The 8,209-nt window shown below is 31.8% G+C and overlaps 2 pseudogenes; both read left to right on the forward strand.

Moving 5' to 3' along the window:
* The first annotated feature begins 274 nt into the window (after positions 1 to 274).
* LOC108471572 (benzyl alcohol O-benzoyltransferase-like) lies at positions 275 to 4,886 on the forward strand (annotated as a pseudogene).
* Positions 4,887 to 5,443: 557 nt separating this feature from the next.
* Positions 5,444 to 7,875, forward strand: LOC108471571 (benzyl alcohol O-benzoyltransferase-like; annotated as a pseudogene).
* The last annotated feature ends 334 nt before the right edge of the window (positions 7,876 to 8,209 follow it).

An 8,209-nucleotide genomic window follows, 5' to 3' on the forward strand; every position in this document is an offset into this window, starting at 1 on the left:
ATATGATATGGATTGATTTTATTGGTATATAAAATAATTTTTCCATACTTGATTGTTTTTTGAAGTTTTCAATAAAACTTTATTTGTGAAGTGATTTTCCATGGTTGAATATTAACAATGTATTAAATATTATGCCATAAAATTATATAAATTATCTTAATTTATACTACTTCAATGGTTCCTTTTCCTAATCTCTTTAGTTAGTTGAAGTAGCAATTAAAAAATTGAATATTAAATACAACTAGAAAATTGAAATCAGTATATATCTATGAACATAGGCAGGAATTGAAGAACAAGAAAAGCCCAAAACCAAGTATATTCTCCTTCTCAACCATCATCCCATAAAGTTGAAACTCCCATGGCTAGAACATTACAGCCAACCCCTCTAGCGTTCAAGGTCCGCAGGAGTGAACCAGAGCTAGTGGCTCCCATTAAGCCCACTCCTCGTGGGTATAAGTCATTGTCGGACATTGATGATCGATATGGTCACCGATTTCTACATCCAATAATCCTACTTTATCCATATAGCCCTTCTATGGAAGGGAAAGATCCTGCTAAGGTAATTAGAGATGCCATAGTAAAAACTCTAGTGTTTTATTATCCGTTTGCGGGTAGGTTAAAGGAAGGGCCTAATGGCAAGCTGAGCGTGGATTGCACCGGTGAAGGTGTGTTGTTCATTGAAGGGGATGTTGATGTTACCCTCCAGCAATTTGGTGACAGCCCTCTTCCACCATTTCCATGCATGGATGAGCTTCTCTTTGATGTTAAAGGTTATGGTGGAATATTGAATTGCCCCCTCTTCCTAATCCAGGTCAACACTACAAGAAATATGATTACATGCTTTTATTCATTCTTCTTATTAAAATAAATTTATATTAATTACTTCACTAACGTGGTATTATCATATAATTACTTCTTTTTTTTCCACTAGTGGTTATAAGTTGCAAATGGCCCTCTTATTTTATTGCATGTGACATTTAATTATTCTCACGACTGTCCTTGCTTATATATAAATCTATACCTTATTTTAAAAAAGTCAACTAGCATTAATTATTCACACAGGGTTTTTTTTTCTTTGGTTTTATTTTTAAAATTTAAATGATATTTTATATTAAAAATTGGGCAGAAAAGATAAATTTTAATTTAAAATCATTTATTAATAGTACTAATTTAATTAACATATTAAAAAAACCCTCAAGAAGTGGGTGTTTGATTCTAGTTTGAAATAAAAAATTATAGCTATTCATTATTTATTTATTTATTTCAAGTAATTTTAGCCATGAATATCTCTCATTGAAGGGTTTTTTTTTAAGAGAAATTAAGTTTAAGATTTGACTTTTTTAAATAAGCATTCACAAATAGTATTGGTTGACATTTATTTGTATTACGACTTTTTGATTATACAATTTTTTTTTACACCAACTTTTAGCACAGGTAACATGATTGAAGTGTGGTGGCTTTATCTTTACTATCCGCCACAACCGCACCATGAGCGATGCCACCGGGTTGTTACAGTTCAGGAAAGCCGTAGGTGAAATGGCCCGGTGTGCATTGTCTCCTACCATTTCACCTATTTGGGAAAGACATCTTCTAAATGCTTGAACCCCAACTCAAGTAACATATGCACATCCTGAGTGTGATCAAGAATTTATGGATATGAATGACGATGAAATCACTCAACCTAACAACATGATTAATATCTCTTTTTTCTTCGAATCAAATGAAATCTCGACTTTACGCAAATTAATTCCCCCACATTATCAATGTACAACTCATGACATCCTAACTTCATGCCTATAGAGATGTCATACCAAAGCCTTACAACTTGACCCGGACCAACATATTCGCCTTATTTGTATTGTTAACGCACGTTCCAAGTTTAATCCTTCATTACCATTAGGTTATTATGGAAACGCAATAGCCTATCCGATTACCGTAATAACTGCCGAAAAATTATGTCAAAGTCCATTAGAGTATGCGGTAGATCTGGTGAAACAGGTCAATGGAAAAGCAACGGAAGGGTACATGAAATTGACAGCAGATTTTCTGGTGACTAGTGATCGATGTGGCCTTGCCTTGAACCGGTGGTGTTTCTTGGAATCAAGTTCCAAGACATGGATTTTGGTTGGGGAAAGGCAGTGTATGGTGGAGATGCTAGCAATACATTTGGAAAACATCTTATACCATTCACAAACAACAAAGGAGAATATGGGATCGTAGTCCCACTTTACTTGCCTGCCCTAATTATGGAAAGATTTGTTAATGAGCTTAATAGCTTGTTGAAGGATGAGAATCCTATGGTAACCATAATTATATCAAATCCAATATGTAAAAAGGAATATTTACTTTTCTAATTTCATGTTATATTCATAATACTTTTGGGTGTTGTAATTGCGTTTAAAATTACTTAAATTTCATGTTATTATTTAGGCAATTGCTCAGTCAACATTATATATGATCAACTAGAAGATTTAAACTTGTTAATAAGGCACAATTACATATACTTTTTATCAGGTATATGTAGTTAGCTATTCCTATTGTTTTTTTTTCAAGATTTCAAAAATTTAGCATGATTGATTGACAATGCATAAAATTTATATATTGTGAGTACATTAAATATTATCCCATAAAATTTATATAGGTTATTATATTTTCTTTTAAAATAGATAAATTACCTTAATTTATAATACTTAAATGGTTACTTTACTTTACCTTACCTCTTTTTTTTTAATTAAGATAGTAAGCCATTTAAGTTCAAGTGGTAATTAAAAAATGAATATTAAGGGCTACTTGAATATTGAAATCAATATATATCCAAGAACATCGGCAGGAATTGAAGAACAAGAAGAGTCCAAAACCAAGTATATTCTCCTTCTCAACCACCATCCCATAAAGTTGAAACTCCCATGGCTAGAACAGTACAACCAACCTCTCTAGCATTCAAGGTTCGAAGGAGTGAACTAGAGCTAGTGGTTTGTTAGACATTGATGATCGATATGGTCACTGATTTGTACATCCAGTAATCCTACTTTATCCATATAACCCTTCCATGGAAGGGAAAGATCCTGATAAGGTAATTACAGATGCCATAGCAAAAACTCTAGTGTTTTATTGTCCATTTGTGGGTAGGTTAAAGGAAGGGCCTAATGGCAAGCTGAGCGTGGATTGCACCGACGAAGATGTGTTGTTCATTGAAGAGGATGCTGATGTTACCCTCCAACAATTTGGTGACAATCCTCTTCCACCATTCCCATGCATGGATGAGCTGCTCTTTGATGTTAAAGGTTATGATGAGATGTTGAATTGCCTCCTCTTCCTAATCCAGGTCAGATATTTCCCCGTACTCCTAACACTACAAGAAATATGATTACATGCTTTTATTCATCATCTTTACAAATACAATTGTTCTCCTTATTAAAATAAAATTATTTACATTTATCATCTAATTACCTTTTTTTCCACTAGTGGTTATAAGTTGAAAATGGCCCTCTTATTTTATTGCATGTGACATTTTATTGTTCTCACAACTATCCTTTCTTATATATATAAATCTATACCTTATACTAAAAAAGTCAACTAGCATCAAGGATTCACACAAGGAGTTAGTTTTTTTTTGTTTTTTTTGAATTTTGATGATATTTTATATTAAAAGTTTTGGGGAGGAAAATAAAATTTAATTTAAAATTATTTATTATAATTACTAATTAATTAACATATTAAAAAAGACCCTAAAGAAGTTGGGGTTTGATTCAAGTTTGAAATTAAAAAAATTATAGCTATTCATTATTTATTTATTTATTTTCAAGTAAATTTAGCAATGAATCTCCTTCATTGAGTTTTTTTAAAGAGGATTTAAGTTTAAGATTTGAATTTTTTTAAATAAACATTTACAAATGGTATTGGTTGAAAATTATTTGTATTACTACTTTTAATTATATAATTTCCTTTTTTGACATCAACCTTTAGCACAGGTAACACGATTGAAGTGTGGTGGTTTCATCTTTACTATCTGCCACAACCGCACCATGGGCAATGCCACCGGGTTGTTACAGTTCATGAAAGTAGTAGGCGAAATGGCGCGAGGTGCATTGTCTCCTACCATTTCACCTGTTTGGGAAAGACATCTTCTAAATGCTCGAACCCCACCTCGAGTAACATATGCGCATCTCGAGTTTGATCAAGAATTTATGGATATGAATGATGATGACATCACTCAGCCTAACAACATGGTTAATCTCTCTTTTTTCTTCGGATCCAATGAAATCTCAACTTTACGTAAATTGATTCCCCTACATTATCAATGTACAACTCATATCATCCTAACTGCATGCCTATGGAGATGTCACACCAAAGCCTTACAACCTGACCCGGACCAACATATTCGCCGTATTTGTATCGTTAATACACGTTACAAGTTTAATCCTCCATTACCATTAGGTTATTACGGAAACTCAATAGCCTATCCAACAACTGTAACAACTACCGACAAACTATGTCGGAGTCCATTAGAGTACGCGATAGAGTTGGTGAAGCTGACCAAAGGAAAAGCAACAGAAGAGTACATGAAATCGAAAGCAGATTTTCTAGTGACTAACGGTCGACTTGGCCTCCCCTTGAACCGGTGGTCTTTCTTGTTATCGAACTTGACATGAATCAAGTTCCAAGACATGGATTTTGGTTGGGGAAAGGCAGTGTATGGTGGAGATGCCAACAATACATATGGAAAACATCTTATACCATTCACAAACAACAAAGGAGAAGATGGGATATTAGTCCCACTTTAATTGCCTGCCCTAATTATGGAAAGATTTGTTAATGAGCTCAATAGCTTGTTGAAGAATAAGAATCCTAATGGTAACCATAATTATATAAAATCCAATATGTAAAAAGGAATATTTACTTTTCTAATTTCATGTTATATTCATAATACTTTTGGGGTGTTGTAATTGTGTTTAGAAGTAATTAAAACTCATGTTACTAGTTGGGCAATTGCTCACTCATCATCATATATGATAAACTATTTCCATGAAGATTTAAACTTGTTAATAAGGCACAATTACATATACTTTTTATCAGGTATATGTAATCACCTATTCCTACTGATTTTGTTTTCAAGATTTCAAAAATTTAGTATGATTGATTCACAATGACAGTACATTAAATATTATACATAAAATTTGTATAGGTTAATTATATTTTCTTTTAAAATGGATAAATTACCTTAATTTATAATACTTAAATGGTTCCTTTTCCTAACCTCTTATTTCATTATTATTATTATGATAGTTAGTCATTAAGTTCAAGTGGCAATTTTAAAAAATGAATATTAAGTGATACTTGAAGATTGAAATCAATATATATATATAAGAACATAGGAAGGAATTGAAGAACAAGAAGAACCCAAAACCAAGTATACTCTCCTTCTGAACCATAATCCTATAAATTTGAAACTCCCATTGCTAGAACAGTACTGCCAACCTCTCTAGCGTTCAAGGTCCGCAGGAGTGAACCACAGCTAGTGGCTCCCGTTAAGCTCACCCCTCGTGAGTATAAGCCATTTTCGGACATTGATGATCAATATGGTCACCAATTTATATATCCAGTAATCCTACTTTATCGATATAACCCTTCCATGGAAGGGAAAGATCTTGCTAAAGTAATTAGAGATGCAATAGCAAAAACTCTAGTGTTTTATTATCCATTTGCGGGTAGGTTAAAGGAGGGGCCTAATGGCAAGCTGAGCGTGGATTGCATCGACAAAGGTGTGTTGTTCATTGAAGGGGATGCTGATGTTACCCTCCAGCAATTTGGTGACAATCCTCTTCCACCATTTCCATGCATGGATGAGCTTCTATTTGATGTTAAATGTTATGGTGAGATGCTGAATTGCCCCATCTTCCTAATCGAGGTCAGATATTTCCTTAAGTTTTCATATCTAATGTATAATACATCACTATATGTTAAAATATTTCCTCAAAGTCCTAACACTACAAGAAATATGATTAGATGCTTTTATTCATCATGTTCATTAAATAAATAATTTTAATTGTCGAGCAAAAAATTATTATATTTACAAATTATTATATTTTATTTTTCATCTATTTTTAAAATATGTATACAATTAAAATCTCTAGACTTTTTAGTTTTGGGCATATATTTTATTTTAACTTATAGATTTAAAATGATGCCTACCCATTTTACTCTCAAGTTGCTTTTTAGGATATGTACCAATTCTGCTTGAAAATATAACACTAAAATTATTTCCTAAATTATTAATTTAACTTTTGAGCGGTACCCATTTTCAAAAAATAAAAAAGTATATAACTATTTTAGTTTTAATTTATGTATATGAAAGTTGACTATTGACATATTTATTCATATATTCATTCAAGTGTTACTTAAGTGAGAAAGGATTGTATGAAGCAGAGATGACGATATATTATTGTGTATCTCTTATCAATTATTTAATGTCATTTCAATATTTATTTTCATGTTATTGACATATATTTCGGTAATTTTTTAAACCTGAGCCTTGGACCTTGAACCCAAGCTCTGAACCTTGAACCCTAAACTCTAAACCCTGGACCATGGACCCTGAACCCTGAAAGGTCCGTGGTCCAAGGTTTAAGGTCCTAAGTCCAAAGTTTAGGGTCTTGAGTCTAGTGTTCAAATTTGGGGGTTTAAGGGGTTTATGGTTGAAGGTCTACGGTTCAGGTTTAAAAAATTATCAAAATGGTGTGTCAATTATATAAAAAAAAAGATGTTGAAATGACATTAAATAATTGATAAAAGATATAGGATGATATGACGTATTTGTTTCATACTATCCTTTTCCTACCTACTTAAGTATACATTTAGAGGCAAAATCAAACCTTATGTGATTAAAGTAAAGATAAAATTAAAAAATTGAAAGAAAAGACAAAACTAAATATTTTATATTAAAATTATTTACTTCCAACTTTTAACTTTTGAAAAGTTCAAAACTACAAAATTTTTATTTAAGAAAAAGTAATTAAATTCAACTCTTTACATTAACAATTACATCAAGTGGCAAGATCCCTGCCTAAAGAAAAATATTTTAAAAACTCATAGTATTAATTATTTTATTGTATATTTTAAATAACACATTTAAAGGGTTATTGCAGGTCTTAACTTGTAGTAAATAGAATCCTCACCTTATCGATAAAAAAATTAAATAGAATATTTCCAATTTATTGTTTTTACCTTTTATATATAAAATATATGTTAAATAACAAAATTTAAATAAAATTCTAAAATTTAGTTTTTTATCTTTTTAATAAAATTTAATTTAAAATTATTTATTATAATTACTAATTAATTAACTATTAAAAAAGACCCTAAAGAAGTGGAGGTTTGATTCTAGCTTGAAATAAAAAAATGATAGCTAGTCATTATTTATTTATTTATTTACAAGTAAATTTAGTCATAATCTCCTTCATTGAGTTTTTTTATAGAGAATTTAAGTTTAAGATTTAAATTTTTTAAATAAACATTTACAAAAGGTATTGGTTGAAAATTATTTGCATTAGACTTTTTATTATATAATTTCTTATTTTGAAGTCAATTTTTAGCACAGATGACACGATTGAAGAGTGGTGGTTTCATCTTTACTATCCACCACAACCACACCATGGGCAATGCCACCGGCTGCAGTTCATGAAAGCCTTAAGCAAAATAGCCCGAAGTGCGTCGTCTCCTACCATTTCACCTGTTTGCGAAAGACATCTTCTAAATGCTCAAACCCCACCTCGAGTAGCATGTGCACATCACGAGTTTGATCAAGAATTTATGGATATGAATGACGATGAAATCATTCAACCTAACAACATGATCAATCTCTCTGTTTTCTTTTGATCCAATGAAATCTTGGCTTTATGTAAATTGATTCCCCCACATTATCAATGTACAACTCATGATACTGCATGCCTATGGAGATGTCATACCAAAGCCTTACAACTTGACTCAGACCAACATATTCACCTTATTTGTGTCGTTAACACACGTTCAGTAACACCCCTTACCCGTACCCGAGACCAGAAACAGGTACGAGGCGTTACCAGACACATACTTGGACATTTTCAAAAAATACGTGTTATAAAATTTCGTTCCAAATTAAAACCAATCAAACAACATTTTAGTGTCCCTATTATGGGCCTACGATACCCAAAACATACATCGAAAATGATCG

The sequence above is a fragment of the Gossypium arboreum genome, chromosome 11, assembly GCF_025698485.1.
Source record: "Gossypium arboreum isolate Shixiya-1 chromosome 11, ASM2569848v2, whole genome shotgun sequence".
Taxonomy (NCBI): domain Eukaryota; kingdom Viridiplantae; phylum Streptophyta; class Magnoliopsida; order Malvales; family Malvaceae; genus Gossypium; species Gossypium arboreum.